This window comes from Furipterus horrens, unplaced genomic scaffold (genome assembly GCF_987537825.1).
Source record: "Furipterus horrens unplaced genomic scaffold, mFurHor1.1.pri manual_scaffold_3, whole genome shotgun sequence".
Classification (NCBI taxonomy): domain Eukaryota; kingdom Metazoa; phylum Chordata; class Mammalia; order Chiroptera; family Furipteridae; genus Furipterus; species Furipterus horrens.
Genome location: NW_028327173.1, coordinates 81,512,133 through 81,528,711, shown reverse-complemented (window position 1 = coordinate 81,528,711; position 16,579 = coordinate 81,512,133). Strand labels below are relative to the sequence as shown.

The 16,579-nt window shown below is 43.5% G+C and overlaps 1 protein-coding gene across 1 annotated transcript in view; it reads left to right on the top strand.

Annotated features, from left to right (window-relative positions):
• The window catches only part of JARID2 (jumonji and AT-rich interaction domain containing 2), a 259,462-nt gene that overhangs the window by 126,886 nt on the left and 115,997 nt on the right, over positions 1-16,579 (top strand). The gene's annotated exons all lie outside the window — the stretch shown is intronic.

The following is a 16,579-nucleotide window of genomic DNA, read 5'->3' as shown; positions in this document are numbered from 1 at the left end:
CATGTGTCTTTATGTGCTGCACAATATAATTAGCAAGGTGCCTTAGTCCATTCCCTATACACAGGACCAGGGCTGCAAATCTTATTTCTTACTAGGTCCTGGGTTGAATGTGGAGCCTGTTTTACAGGTTTTTCTGTGATATCTGCTGTATTGTTCTGTATGACAGCGAGGTCTTTGATGGCCTTCCTGTAGTGTGGAGCCTTTGGTTTTTATTGCCTGTTTGTAGAGGAAGTAGCCTAAATCTACAGTGTGCCTGCCGTCCTCCCTGGTTTCTGGCACAGCAGCTTTCTGAGTACCTGCTTCCTTATATGTTGACCAGGTTGGGCAGGTTGCTACCTGCAGCAAGTACAGAGCAGCATAGAATTTCTGTGCATGCAGAAGTGTGCCTCTTGCTGTGTGGTTATCTAAAGGCTCCTTGAAGCCTGCAGGGAAACTTGCTGCTATCAGAATTCATTCTGACATCTCTTTTTTAATGGGGTTTAGCATGATTCAGATAAAGTCATCCGACAAAAATCATTTCGGCACAAACATTTGGTTATTCAGGAGGTGTGGCTGTGGTGGCATTCCACAGTCTGTCTTGTACTTACTAATCCCTTAGAATTATAGGTAATGTGAATTGACCATGTTCTGCTTTGTACTTTCTTGGAGCAGGGAGATGAAGAAGATGAGATTGTTTTTTCTTAGAATCTTTGCTCTCATCATGGGAAATAGTCATCACATGTGGGTACTTGCCACTTTCCAGGGTGCAGAGTGACAGGTTCACTTAGGGCTTCCAGTTTCTTTCCATCCTGCTTAGTTGCAAGATGAGTTGTCTGGAAGCCTCTTGTTGGAAATTGTGCTTACAGACAGGACCTGCTGCTGCTTTGTTGCCACAGGGCCATGGCTGGGTTTTGTGAGATAACTTCCCTGCCATGCACCCAAATTTGTTCAGTCTTTTCTAGTACTGTGTGATTTGACACAAGAACCCTCTGAATTCTGAGCCAACATGTAACAGGAAAGGCCCTTTTGAAGTTTCTTTCACATTTGCAGAAGTAAGGGAAGTAGTGGAATCTGTTGCCACAAGTAATCAATTTGGCTCCCCATGAATCACTGACAGAGTTCCATCTATTCCTTGGCCGCCTGTAATACAGTAAACTGTATGCCCCGTGTCTATTTAGAGAACATTTGATGTGATAGTTCTCGTCATTGCTTCACATAAAATATAGGCGGTCCCCCAACTTAGGATGGTTCGAGTTAATGATTTTTAAACCTAATGATGGCATGACAGTGATGCACATAAAACATTATGTGAGATACTCAGCACGCTATTATAAAATAGACTTTGTTGGAACATTTTGCCAAACTGTAGGCTAAAAGTGTTCTGAGCACATTTAAGGCATTTAAGGTAGGCTGGGCTAAGCTATGTTAGGTTAGGTATATTACATGTATTTTCAACTTAAACTCATTGTAAACTGAAAATAACTTAAAAAGTTTATTTATTTTTAGAGAAAAGAGGAAAGTAGGGGGGAAGAGAGGGAAAGACATGAAGGAGATAGAAACATGGATTGGTTACCTCCTGCATGTTCCCCGACTGGTGAATGAACCAGCAACCCAGGCATGTGCTGTGACCAGGAATTGAGCCAGCGAACTTTTGCTTTGCAGGACGCCGCACCCAGCCCACTGAGCCACACCAGTCAGGGCAAACTGAAAATACCTTACTCGGATGTGACCTTACTGAAAATAAGTCAAGGAGCAGTGTTGGGCTTGATTAAGTTTTTTGAGAGGGTAGTAAGGAAGATATTATTGAATCCTGCAGTTAGAGCAGAATGGTGGCTCCTAAGGGTTTAGAGCTTAGTGTTGTGATAAGAATGCACTCTTTCATTCTGCTGTTCGTGAGTGGTAATGCTTTACTCCTCTTGGAATCTCAATTAAAAAAACAACCTAACTGGGAGAAATCGGCTTTTAGGACAAAAACTTAGCCAGGTGTCCAGGATTGAATAAAAGTGGAATTTGAGTAAAAGAACAAAAACTAAAGTAAGTCATTCAAGAAGCAACAAGCACTGCCAGCTAGTTTGGCTAAATGTAGGGGTGCCTCCCGCGGCCCCCCCCCCCCCCCCCCCCCATCATCATCAATGGCTTGACAATGGGAAGGAAAGAATTCTAAGAAAAGTTGTCAAAGGCATCTCTGTTGGGATCATTGAAGGCTTTAAATATTTTTTGTACCAACTTTATAAAGAAAAGGTAGTTTTTGTTGTGTTAATTGCTTTTCACCCTAATAAACAACTTTTTTTTAACACTCCTCATTTTGATTGTGAAATTGCAGTGAATATATGCCTTTTTCTGGTTCCTGTTGATGTTTGTGCAGGCAGCGTCCCAAGGCCACCTTTTTGTTATTCTGTATAATGCATTTCAATAGTAGTTCTAAATAAACACATGTATCTCCCTTGTTTCAGAGCTTCAGTTTGTTTTAACAGGAATTTTCTTAAAGGCTGCTAACATGTTAAAGTGTTCTTTCTTGTTTGGTGTTGCTGGAAAGCACAGGAAAACAGAATCGTTACCATGGGAATAACTCCTTCTCTGTATGTCCTAGAATCTCAGGTGTGCTCTCTAGGAGGGTGGGATCCAGAGAGAGCTGAAATAGCAGGGAGCGTTTAGTAATTTTTTGGCTGAATGAGGTTTTGAGTAGGGATAATTGCAGGTAGTGTTCTTACTGAATGTGTGTACGCGTGTATCACTTGAGCTTGAATGGATGCTTTGTAATAATAGATCATCATGCACGTAGTGTACAATAGAGTGACCCTGTCTTGTGTACATTACAGCGTACAATTGTGGGGCTCTTCATTGTGGGGCAGGTGAAGAAAGGGCAGTGGAGGGAGAGTGGTTTTAACAGTCATGAAAGGTACTTGTTTTTTATTTATTTATTTATTTTTTGTTATTGTTAGTTCCCCAACCTCTCAAGGTTCCTTTTTAAAAGTTGAAATAATTCCATTGGTCCAGGGTTTTTTTGTTTGTTTGTTTGTTTGTTTTAATCCTCACCCAAGGACACTTTTTTCATTGCATTTTGGAGAGAAACATCAATGTGAGAGCAAAACATTGATTGGTTGCTTCCTATACACACCCAGACGGGATCAAACCTGCAGCCTAGGCATGTGCCCTGACTGGGAATTGAACCAGCCAACTGAACCACAAGGACCAGGGCCCCATTGTTTTGGTTTTGATTGTGGCAGAAATTTTTCTGGTGGTGAAGTTTTGAAACCGTCCAGTACAAAAGCCGTTGCTGGAAGGTGGGGTATGAAACTGGGTGGCCTGTGGGTCAGAGCATGTGCCTGTCCCCAGATGGGGGGGGCACTTGGGCCCTTGTTGTCCCCCCCCCCCCATGCTTTTATCACTTCGGGACCTTGGGTCATGACATACCTCTGAGTGTACTCACCTTGGTGTTTTCACCTGCAAGCTGAGTAAACATCCTCCAGGGCTTTGTGTTAGTGTGTAGCCGCTTTTCTAACTCTCACTCGGTTATTTAATATCCAGTAGCAGAACTGGAATTACAGTTCAGGTTGTGTAACTTTGAATCTAGTACTTAATTTAAAACACATAAGAGATGAAAATTACACCATATCTTCGCAACAGTAGTGTTGAAAACAAGGTGTTTTGTTTTTTTCTCCTATTAGTTTTTGAACAAAGATGTTTCTGCGTGATTGACCCTACAAGAGTTTCCTGGGAAAATTCAGTTTTGAGTATTTTGCATTAACAATAGAATGGGCGTGACATAATATCGGATCTGATTTGAATTGACATCACCTCCACAAAGTCATTTGCATACTAGGATGCTGAACAGGCAGCCTTTTGCTCTTCCCTCTCATGTGAGGCGGGTTGGGGTCTGGTATCTGTTAACAGTGTACAGACAGCGGCAGTCTGTATCTGAGGGGCTGAGCTCAGCTGCCCCATTTGTGCAGGTCTAGTGTAGCAGTAATAATGCAAGCAGACATAAGATAGTAAAATCCATGTTTGCCATCCATCTTGCTTTTGTGGTTTTAAAGTGACAGGGAATGAAATTTTTGTCCTTCTAGAGGAAGTGAATGGGAGTTGTGAATGGTCTCGTGGATTGTCTGTGTAGGAACTGAACCATCACTACAGCTCATTGGTTATAACCAGGCTTAGGAGGCAGCGCTAAGCTTTTTGCTGATTGTCAGCCTTTTGTCTACTTTTTCCAGTTCCTGCTGTAGATAGTGTCACTCTATCTGGCTGTAATAAATCGACAAAGCTTAAGAAAGGGCCGGCAAAGGCTAAGGCTACAGCTACTCCTTGAGGACCCGTAGCCCACTGGGACTGATAAATTAGGGACATTTAAATAACATGCTGCAGAAATAATGAGTATACATAATAACACAGTAAGAGAGGGGGGAGGTATTAGCTGTATTTGAAAATTTAAAATTATATTTTATTGATTATGCTATTATGGTTGTCCCAGGTTTTCCCCCTTTGCTGCCCCTCTACCCAGCACCACCCACACCCTCAGGCAATCCCCCCACCATTGTTCATGTCCATGGGTCATGCATGTAAGTTCTTTGGCTATTCCATTTCCTATACTGTACTTTACATCCCCATGGTTCTTCTGTAACTGCCTATTTGTACTTCTTAATCCCCTCATCTCTTCACCCATTCCCCCACATCCCACTCCCATCTGGCAACCATCAAAATGCTCTCTGTATCCATAATTCTGTCTCTGTTCTTGTTTGCTTATTTTGTTTTTTATATTTATTTGTTGATATTTATTTTTTTGCTATTTTATTCATAGTTTTGATCTTCTTTTTCTTAAATAAGCCCCTTTAATATTTCATATAATAATGGTTTAGTGCTGCTGAACCCCTTTAGTTTTTTTCTTGTCTGGGAAGCTCTTTATCTGCCTTTCGATTCTAAATGGTATCTTTGCTGGGTAAAGCAATCTTGGCTGTAGGTCCCTGCTTTTCATGACTTTTGAGTATTTCTTGCCAATCTCACCGAGCCTGTAAAGTTTCTTTTGAGAACTCACCTGACAGTCTGATGGGAACTCCCCTGTAGATACCTAACTGCTTTTCTCTTGCTGCTTTTAAGAATCTCTCTTCATCTTTAACCTTTGGCATTTTAATTATGGTGTATCTTGGAGTGGGCGTGTTTGCATCCATCTTGTTTGGGACTCTGTGCTTCCTTGACTTGCATGTCTATTTGCTTCCCCAAATTAAGGAAGCTTTTTTTCATTACTTTTTCAAATAGAGTTCCAACTTTTTGCTTCTCTTCTCCTTCTGGCACCCCTATGAATGTTGGACCTCATGAAGTTGTCCCAGAGACTGCTTATCCTGTCCTCGTTCTTTTGGATTCTTTTCCCTTCTTTTTGTTCTGATTGATTGGTTGTTTTTTGCTTCCTTGTGTTCCAAATTATTGATTTGATTCTTGGCTTCATCTACTCAACTGTTGTTTCCCTGTAAATTGTTCTTTATTTCATTTAGTGTATCCTTCATTTCTGACTGGATCTTTTTTATGCTGCTGATACCCTCACTAAGTTCCTTGAGCATCCTTACAACCATTATTTTGAACTCTGTATCTGATAGATTGCTTATCTCCATTTTGTTTAGCTCTTTTTTTTAAAGTATATTTTATTGGTTATGCTGTTACAGTTGTCCTGATTTCTTTTCCCTTTGCCCTCCTCCGCCCAATACCCCCCTTCCCTTGGCAATTCCACCCTCCTTAGTTCATGTCCCTGGGTCGTGCATGTAAGTTCTTTGCCTTCACCCTTTCCTATATTATTCTTAACTTCCTCCTGTCTATTTTGTACCTACCAATTATGCTTCTTAATCCCTGCATCATTTCCCCATTTCTCCCCCTTCCCCCTCCCAGCTGTTAACTCTCCAAATGATCCCCATATCTGTGATTCTGTTCCTATTCTGGTTGTTTGCTTGTTTTCTTTTGTTTTTATTTTTTGGACTCAGTTGTTGATAGTTGTGAATTTGTTGTCATTTTAATGTTAATAGTTTTGATATTTTTCTTAAATAAAGTCCCTTTAATATTTCATATAAGGGAGTGGTGATGATGAACTCCTTTAGCTTTCCCTTGTCTGGGAATGTTTAGCGCTCTTTCTGGAGTTTTGATCTCTTCTTTCATTTGGGCCATATTTCTTTGTCTCTTCATTTTGGTAGCCTCCTTGTGTTTGTCTCTGTGTATTAGGTAGAGTTGCTTTGACTCCGTGTCTTGGTAGTGTGGCCTGATGTAGTAGGTGTCCTGTAGGCTTCTGTGGCACAGCCTCCCCTGTCACGCAAGCTGGGTACTTGAGGTTCACCGTTCACGTGGGCTGAGTGCACCCTCCTTTTGCTGCTGGCAGGTCAGCGGGAGGGATTCACCCAGGCCAGTTAGTTGGAAGGGCTGGCTGTGACTACTGACCACAACACTCTGCCCTCTGTGGAGAATCAGCTGTGCAGGGGCTAGGTGGTGGTGCTCCAATGCGGTCTGTAGCTGTCCACAGGGTGTGCTGGCCCTGGGGTTTCTTGGGTGGTGCAGACCACGGTCAGCCCCCACCTGTGTTCTGCCTGGGGCCACCCTGTCTGAGCTATAAATTAATCTGAGATGGCTGCCACCTGTGCTGGGTTTGGAGCTTCCCAGGTCGAAGCCAAACTGTGAATCTAAGCTGGTCGTAGTGCCTGACCTAGAGCTCACCTAGGCCAGCTGTTGCTTGTTTGGTAGGATTTAGGAAGTTGTGAAGCATGAGCCAAGACCAGCCATTTTTATGGAAAAACAGCTGGGTGTTTTAAGTTGGGTGGGGCGGAGTCTCTGGGGATCTCCAAGGCGGGGCAAACCGTGGTAGCCAGGTTGACAGAGTCCCAAATCTGGATCCAGGTGGCTGTTTTGTGTGGGGGGAGGGTTTAGCAAAGGGACAATGGCCTCTGCTGGCACTGATGCCAGACACTTCAGTTGCTCCCTGTATGCCACTGGTGGCTTCCAAGCTGTTACCCTGGTGCTGGAGCTCAGAGGGAGTGAGTCTGAGTAGGTGAGTCATTGTGTGGGTTCTTTTAAGAGGAACTGGTTGGGGCTCCAGCAGTTTCTTAATCCATTGACTCAATCCGTGCTGGTTTTTGCAGCCAGAATTTATGGAGACTTATCTTCATGGCCCTGGAACCCTGGGCTGGGGCGTTTGGTGTTGCGGCTGGGACTCCTAGCTCTCGAGATATCCTTCTCAAATTTTCATCCATCACACATGTGTGTGGGTCCAGCCTGTCTCATATCTGCGCCCCTCCTACCAGTCTGGATGGATGTGGTTTCTTTAATTCCGTAGTTGTCAGACTTCCATTCAACTCGATTTCTGACTGTTTTGAGGAGGGATGGTTGTTCTATATTTAGTTGTAATTTTGATGTGTGAGGAGGTAAGCCATGTTTACCTAGGCTGCCGTCTTGACCAGATGTATGCATTTGAATTTAATTTGCCTCCTGTAAACATCCTTTGAGATCCAGCAAGCCTTGTGTCCAGCTGAAGAGACTTGACCAGATGTAAGGGAAGCTGGGTGGGTCCTCTTCTTAAAATCATCCTGTGGGTACTGGTTGTAATACATAACTTCTATTGAGTGCTTACTATTTGCCAGTTACTGTCCTAGCACTTCACCCATATTTTACTTATTTAATCTTCAGAACAAACCATTTCATTGATAAGCAGATTGTACACTAGAGTGGATTAGCAATTGCCAACACAACCAGGTTGGGGTAGAGTGGGATTGAAACCCTGCCATTGTATACCAGAGCTCCCCTGCTTTCAGCCTCTGCTCAGTTAAATAACTTAGGAACCTCCCCCTAAAGATAGGATCCCCAAAATAAGAATTTGTAGGAGTAACTTTTCTTTTGAATCGGGGGGCATGTTTCCGGGCTTTATTAGACCTTGTGCTTAAATAGAATAAAAAAATTGTACTTCTTCTGATGGTTACCCTTCTAACTTGAGCTGTAGGCACACACATGCATTCATTTCTTCTGTTTCTTCACCTTGAGATAAGAGATTTGTACCTTTAATACTGGTGTCGAACCAGCAGGCTGGCAATCAGATCACCGTCAGCTATCTCATTTCAGTGGTGAGAGGGGACAGCAGCCTTTCCGGCCACAACTGCCAATTTGTAGCCGAGGACCAAAGTTGGAAATGTAGATATAGGGAGAGACGCCTTGTTTTCTTGTTTTTAAATAAGATTTTATTTATTTACTTTTAGAGAGAGGGGAAGGGAGGGAGAAAGAGGGAGAGAAACGTCAATGTGTCAGAAATACATTGATGATTGATTGCACATGCCTAACTTGGGAACCTGGCCTGCAACCCAGGCATGTGCCCTGACTGAGAACTGAACCACTGAACTTTCGGTTTGCAGGCCAACACTCAGATCTACTGAGCCACACCAGCCAGGGCCTTCCCCTTGTTTTTAAGGAGTAGAACTTTGGACATACTTCAAAATTGTCTTGAAGATTCCTGATGTTTGTGGATTGTAACATGGAGCCAAGTCCTGCAAATCCATTGTTTACAACATAAAAATAACTTTTAAGTCAAAATTGTAAAAATTAGGCATCTTGCTTGATGAACAGAAGTTTATTTATGGAGTCATGTTTGAAATGAATGTCATGGGGTTGCCTTCCCTTAGCCTGAAGCTTTCAGGTACTACACGGAGGACCCCAACCCCAAAACAGGCTAATCCCCTGGCTGCTGTGGCTCAGTGGATTGAGCGTCGGCCTGCAAGCCAAGTGTCGCTGGTTCGATTCCCAGTCAGGGCACATGACTAGGTTGCACGTCAGGTCCCCCAGTTGGCGCGAGTGAGAGGCAACCACACAGTGATGTTTCTCTCCTTCTCTTTCTCCTTTCCCCTCTCTCTAAAAATAAAATAAACAAACAAATAATTAAAAAAAAACAACAGGCTAATCCTCTGCTTTGTCCACCTTGAACCACTGATGGGTAAGTGCTGGTGTACTATGTAAACTGTAAGGAGCATAGCCAAGCTTCAGAGCAGATGCTGCAGGTTGGGTTTTAAGTTTTCTCTAACATGCCAGTCTCTGAGACCTTTCTTACCTGTGTCCCTGATCTCTTGAGACAGCTGCCATGTGAAAAAACGCTGGGTGAAATGAGGGTAAATACCTGTTACTCAAAACAACTTAAATTTATTCTTCATTAAAAGCAAAGATACATCTATCGTGGAAAATGGTAGAAATGAGAAAGTTTAACTTCCTTCTCTGTGCTTTCTTGTAGTAGTCAGTTTATGCCCTAAACAATACAGATGGGTCATTTCTTGATAGAGCTTCCATTTGGTCAGTGTCCGAGAGAGGCTTTAGATGTTGGAGGTATTGTGGGTGAGAAAAACTGAAGTCCAGTTGCTTATTTTGGAGTCAGATTACTTTATTTCATTCTATCTAAAATGTAATTGAGTGATAAGCCCTCATTTTATGTCTCATTAAGGGAAAAATATGCTTCCAATCACAAGTGTAAGTCATCATAATTTATAAGATTCTAATTGTTAGATATACATGTTTCAACATGAGAAAACTATATGTGGCCTGGAATGAGGGAAGCAGAAAAAAATACTGTAGAAATGCTTTAAAAATCAGAAGTGTGTGACTCCTTGGTCTAGTGTGAAGAGGCTAGTGTGAGGCAGATGATGCGGAGCTTTCAGGCAAAGCCTCTTGAAAGAAGTGGCATTCCATGAGCCTTGGAAGCCGGAGGAGTCTGTGCAGCGGCAGGGGATTGTGATGGGGTGGTGTGGGGGCAGAGGTGAGGGCCTGCCAGTACACAGGGGACAGGTTTCTGTGGCTGGTCTGCTTGTACTGCTCTGGCACTCAGGGAGCGGCGAGCCTAACTGCAGCCCTGTGGCCACGGAGTTGTGGATGGCTGGAGCAGGGAGGACCTTTTAGAGTTATATAGGTCAGACTCATCATTTTTCAGATGAGGAATTTTGAGCCTGGATCACAAGCTTAACGGGAAGGAATGGGTCATGCTGAAGACTGATTAGAACCAGAAATGCAATTTAAGTGAGGGTGAGGCGCCAGACTCGCAGTAGGCATGGCTGCAGGCAGAGATTTCATAGTTAAGAATGGAGGTGCCTATGGAGGTCAATGCGTTCTTATGTTTCTCTTTCCCACCCCTTTGTGTTTTGTGCCCCAAGTTTTGTCAGTTTTGTAAGCTCCGTGCTTACGTCATCATTCATGGACCCCTTTAGTAGGAGGGGCATACAACATAGGTAATGTCACTTAGAAGAGAGAGTTGGGTGGCTACGGCAGGTATGGGGTGTGTGTGATATCTGAGCTCCATTGTCCTGCAGGATTTTCCTGCATGTCACATTCTTTTTTTTTTTTTTTTTTTCTTTCTAACTTTTTATTTATTTATTTTTATTTATTTATTTATTTTTAGAGAGAAGGGAAAGGAGAAAGAGAGGGAGAGAAACATCACTGTGTGGTTGCCTCTCACTCATGCCCCCAACTGGGGACCTGTCGTGCAACCTAGTCATGTGCCCTGACTGGGAATCGAACCAGCGACACTTGGCTCGCAGGCCGACGCTCAATCCACTGAGCCATAGCAGCCAGGGCCTATTTCTTCCTTGGTTTGTCTTCTGTCCTTTAGCAAATGTGTTTATTTTTAATTCACATCTTCTGTATCTGAATTTGCCCCACCGCCGCTAGTCTACAACCTCTAGCTTAGATTGGAACTCATAATGCTCTCTTACCTTCTGTCTTTTTACCTTCCTCCAGGCAATAGCCAGCATAGTCCTTTATGAATGCAGGGTCCTTCCATCTCTCAGCATGAAAGAAGGCCACTTGCTGTGGGCCCCAGTATCTCTCTGGTTTCATCTGCCTCCCTCTCCCTCGCCTCGCATCTCACCTGGACTAGTGTTCCTGCTATTCCAAGTACACCAAGCACACTCTTGCCCTGGAATTTTTGCACTTGCTAATTTTCTACCCAGAACTCTCTCCTTGTAGTTACCTATGTGATTTGATCTCTTTCTGTATTTCCGGTTTCTGTTCAAATGCACCCTTATTGAAGAGTCTTTCCTCGAACATCTCATTAAAAAGTGTGCCATTCTGTTAGTTACCCCTTAGCTCCTTACCTTGTATTTTTGTGCATAGAATTTCTCACTGCCTAACTTTTTATTGTTGTTGTTTATTATAAGCTCTCTTTCCACAGCATATTTTAAGTTCCATGAGAGAAAAGCTTCATTCCTGTGGTGTGCACAACTCCTGGGTGCTCTGTAGAGCACATGCTGTGGGAACCAGTGCACATGCCAGCCATGCTGTGGCTGGATGTGGTCCACTCTGTTCAGAAGTAGGGGTGTCCTACTTCGGACTCCAGATTTCATTTGGGAAATGCATACACCGTGAGCTCTAGGCCCTCCGATCAGAGCCCATTCTGTTTCCTTGTCACCAGAGTGCACGTTTGTTCATAATTATGTCTCATCGTAGAGATTCTTGGACTGGGGTCATCCTTTTACCCTTTCTTTTTGAACCACATTTGTTGAAAGCCTATTTAGTATTTAGGTACAAGATACATTGCTTGGTATTTTAAGTTAAAATCAGGCTTTTAAGAAAAAATTAGTTACTGCTTATAATTCTTACAACAGTATACAAATTATACTATTGTTAACATAATTTTGTGGGTTTAGTGAGTCTCAGATGTTAAGTGAGGACTTGAACCCAGGACTCTGACTCCAGACCTTGTTTTTAATTAATTAGTTTATTAATTACCTTTTAGAGAGAGGGGAAAAGAGGGAGAAAGAGGGAAAGAAACATTGATGTGCAAGAGAAATGTCAATTGGCTGCCTCTTGTACACCTCCAACTGAGACCTGGCCTGCAACCCAGGCATGTGCCCTGACTGGGAATTAAATCAGTGACCCTTCAGTCCACAGGCCGGTGTTCAATCCACTGAGCCATACCAGCCAGGGCTGGTTTAAAAAAAAAAAATTATATATATATATATATATATATATATATATATATATATATATACACACACACACACACACACACACACATATATATATATAATTTAATTGATGAAAACTTTACACTCTGTGACATTACATATTGTAAGTGTACAGTTCGATGAGTTTACAAATACATGCACATATACCCTTCTGACCAACACTCCAGCATAGATGGAAGACTTTTCTATCACTCCAGGAAAGTTCCCTCCTTCCAGTGCATTTGACTTCTTTAAAGTATGTGCTCATTTGGGGGTTTGTCTCCGTTTTTAGAAGCTGTTATGATTACACGTGGGTTTATGGTGTTTTCCCAGAATGTACCAGATGCCTGAGAGCACCTGCAGAGGCTGGAAAGTGCCTCAGAGCCATAGGCTCACATGTGTCCAGTAAGCAGCTCTTAGAGGCCCCAGCTTAGGAAGGCATCAGCCAGAGCTTGAATAAGAGCCCCACAGTTGGACATTCTCATGAATGACATGCATCATCTCTTAGTGTCATTTGCAGAGCTGGATTCTCTGCCTGAAATTGGCATCACAGTTTTGGTTCTGAGCTGTCATGTGAGTTCAGACCACAGATGAGCTTTTGAACAGTTCTAGTTTACACCCTACCCTCTTCAGTGTGACCTTTTTCTTGTGATACTTTTATTTTTCTCTTGCAGCACCACTTAGTCTGTGAGTACGTATTAAGAAATTGCAGCCTTGATGTGTAATTCAAGAAATTCTGGAACTGGGGCTTCAGATTTGGCTTTCCCCCAAACGCAAAGCTGAAGAGGCATCACAAGTCATGTCCCTTCTCTGCTAACAGTGTTTTCAGTGAGATTGATTCTTGTGAGGAGCCTGTCATCTGTCTGAAGGCCTTTATGCACATGGTGGCCACGTGGTCAGATCTTAATTTCCGTTCATTTTCGTGTGGCTGTGGTGAAAGTCAATATATTAGTAAACTTGTGCTGCCATACTATAGACAGCAGCAGAAATTTATTTCTAATCATTCTGGAGGCTGAAAGTCCAGAATCCAAGGTGCCAGCCAATTCAGTGTGTGGTGAAGGATGGCTTCTTGGCTGTGTCCTCGTAGGGCTGAGAGAGGGAGTGCACTGGTGTCTCTTCTGTGGACGCCAGCCCTAGTGATGAGGGCCCCGCCCTTATGACTTCATTCAACAGTCACATTGGGTGTTAGGGGGCCTTCAAATCGGAATTTGGAGTCAGGGCGGGGGGACACCTTCGTCCATAATGGTCTAGTGCTTTGAGGTGGTGATGATTTTATTTGGTTTTAATTTTAGATTAAGTTAATTTCCTTGTTAATCTGCAACATGGTTCCTTTTGTGCTTAAGTGATACTTGGACAGTTTACTGGTACATCACATCAAGAAACCCTAAGAGCTGTTTGACCTTAGAAAAATTATTGTTCCTCCCAATTGGATGGAATTAAGCTTGGACTTATTTACTGAGTGCCTGTTTTTGTGAGACTACTTGGGTTAACCTCAATACCATACGTCAGTGGGGTTCGAAACATGATTCATTTGCAAAGGTCAGTGGTTCAGAAGGCCAGGAGCCCTAAGAAAAGGGCAAACAGGGTGAATCAAAGGCCTTAAGGGTTTGGGAGGGGATTGGCAATTGAGATGATGCTGGAAGGATGTTTCTGTTGTTGATTTTTCTTGCAAATGTCATGGGATTTATATGAGGTTGGGGGACTTCATCTTATTTGCCTGACTGTTATGTTGTAAATAAAATTTAGAGCAGTGCTTTCCAGCCATGTTTGCTTCTCAACATGTATGGAAAGGAAAGACCCTGTGGTGAGGTAATGAGATAGGCCTGCACGCCATCAGAGGTGACTTGCTCGTGACTTGCTCATGCCTGGAGTTTGTTTGTCTGTGTTCACGCCTGTCAATGATGTCACCTACCTCCTTTTGCTTGGAGAAAGGCGTCATGTGTTTTCTCAATCTGACCCATTTCGTGAATTGAATTTTGTGGTGTGCACATTTATGGAGCTTTAATTACTATCAGATTTCCCACCATGAACTAGTGCAGTTTTGCTTTGCTTATGAATTTCTTAGATCCTGTATCCCTCAAATTTAGAGGGCATTTTGCTTAGCTTTTAGAAATAACCTGTTAAGACTTGAGCCACATGAAATCATCAGAGTCCTGTATGGTATGTCTTTAAAGCCAGAAAAGTGATAACCAGAGATGCTTTGGGGACATTACTCTACAGTCCATAAATCCCTTAGTTTATAGTTTGTTACTCAGTCCCCCTGCTGCTAAATCTCATACAGGCTTCTAGCTTTCTCTGTTGTCTTTAGGATGCTTCTGCAGAGTCCCAGATTCAGCTTTTTCATAAATTCTTCCCAAAAGATCATAAAACAGTACACGTCTCTCATTAGAGGATGTTTGAAGACAGTAAGGGAGAAACATGAGCTGTTTTACAACCTTAGACCTGCGGATTGAGGAGTGTCAGCCCAGCCTGTCAGCCAGGCTGTCCTGTGTTGTGCCAAGGAGAGCTTTAAGGCTGTCTCATGCCTGATATTTTGAGACCCTGTTCCTCTTCTCTCTGCCCTGTTCCCTGACCTTTCATTAGTGTTCTTGGCTCATTCACACTTGGGATCTAATGATTCAGCTCTTTCTACACACCGGGCCCCTTCCTTCCTGTGTGACCTGTTCCGCCACTGTCTTCTGCGTTATTCCTTAACCAGGTCCACATTTCCCTTGGCAGGTAGCTGGGCACTCTCATAATGCTTGGCACCTGGCCTTGATGAGAGGCAGAGACATCTGAGAGACATCTGGGCCAGAGACTTCCCACGCCAGTTTCTGGTGCTGTCTGAAGTGGCAGTTTCCTTACAGTTTTCTATGGCTCTGAATGGGTTATGTTGCCTTCTCATGCAGGAAGGAAGCTACCACGGGCCTCCACTTTGGAAGCAGTTAACTCTTTTCTGACCCTCTCCTTCCATTGGATATGATTGGGGTATTCATGAAAGACCCAGAGTTTGCAATCTATGTTTTTGAAAATTGCATCTCACCTTCTAGAGTGATTTCTAGAAGGTGTACAAACCCTCTTCAGATATGATCATACCGTGGAAATATTCCATATTTACCGTTTGCATTTGCAGGAGATTTGGTATGTTCCAGAGGGATCTACATTGCACATTGCTGAGCCTGTACCCTAGTGACTTTACCCTGTTCTCACCCAGCAGTTTACCCAGCTTCCGACTACTAGTGCTGCTTGAAAGGGGCCTTTCCAGTTTACTCAGTTGGAAAGTGTTAAAGGGTGAGCTGGAAGGCTCTCAGCTGGCACTTTCTGAATCCCTCAGAGGAAAATATTGGCAAACTCTCCACTCTCTGCTTGAACTCTTATAAATCGAGAAGCCAAGAGTTACGAAGCCAGGTTGAACTGTGTGAAAGAATAGTAATGACTAAGGCTAAGATAACGTGCCATTTTCTGATGATAATACTGTTTGCTCCCCACCGCCCCACCCCATCCCCCTCCACATTTTTATGTTATTCTCCCTGCCACTGAAAATAAGAGTATCATGAATGCAATTTATAGTGTATTGTTTTTCCTGGAGAGCCTTTATTCCAGAAGATGTACATAGTTTCTTATTTCTTTGTCCTCTTTTACAACTTAGATAAGAAGGGAAGCACTGGGCTGCTTTATTCAACAGGTGTTGCACCTTCTACTGAGGAAAGTTGCCTTCTTTAATTTTTGGCTTTTTTTCTGTGGTTTCAGGGAACAAGGTGCTGAGACAAGAAGCATGTGCTTGCCATTGATTTATTATCCTGTTTGTTACCAACTGTCTACCTTACACTTCAGTCTGTTGATGGGAAGCCCAGTGTGAATATGCCACGGGGCCTGAGAGATTTCCATCTTTCTGAGTTGTTTGACTGCAGAACCTGTATAGTCACGTACACCTTGGCCCCTACTGAGGTCTGTGGACGTGGAAGTGTAACCCAAGGGAGAATGGTGGCAGAGTCTTTCTTTACCCATATTTTTACACACCTGCCTCTGCACACACAGGTGAAGCAAAGTGCCTTTGCTGGCTAGCACGGTCCACATTGTGCATGCAGCCCACTCTTGGCGCTCCTGCCCTCCCGGGGTCTCTCTGCGGAAGAATTTCAAGGGAATAGATTAAGATTGCCATCAAGTGGCTGCTCTTGGTAGTGGATGGGAGGGTCCTGGCCACCATGGCTGGCCCACTCCAGGCGCATTCTCCTCCCATTACTTAGCCCCTTTATGAAAAGTTATCAAGCTCGAGTGCTTTTTGTCTGAGGAATTAACTGTGTTTTTTTTTGGGGGGGGCGGGGAGGCAGAGAGTTTAGAATGTCTCTGTATTGTAAAAGCACCCTTGTGAACCCAGACTGCACCTTCCAGGATGGACTGACACTAAAGGCAGGCGTAGTTGCAGTGATCTGAGCCTAGGACCCTGGAGCTGTGAATGCGTGTGACCTAGGGGGCTAGTGGAGAGGAATGCTGGGTGTCCGTTCTCCTGCCGGGCCTGGGCCAGGAGGCCAGGGCCCTCCAGCTCTGCTTGTGGAGTTGGCAGGGAGGAACACACTGTTACCCTGAAGGCATGGCCTCACTGGCCCACCTAGGGTGAAAAGAGCTGACAAACCTTATTCGGCCATTCTGTTTGGTTCCTGTTGTTTTCCAGCTCTGAAAATGGAGTA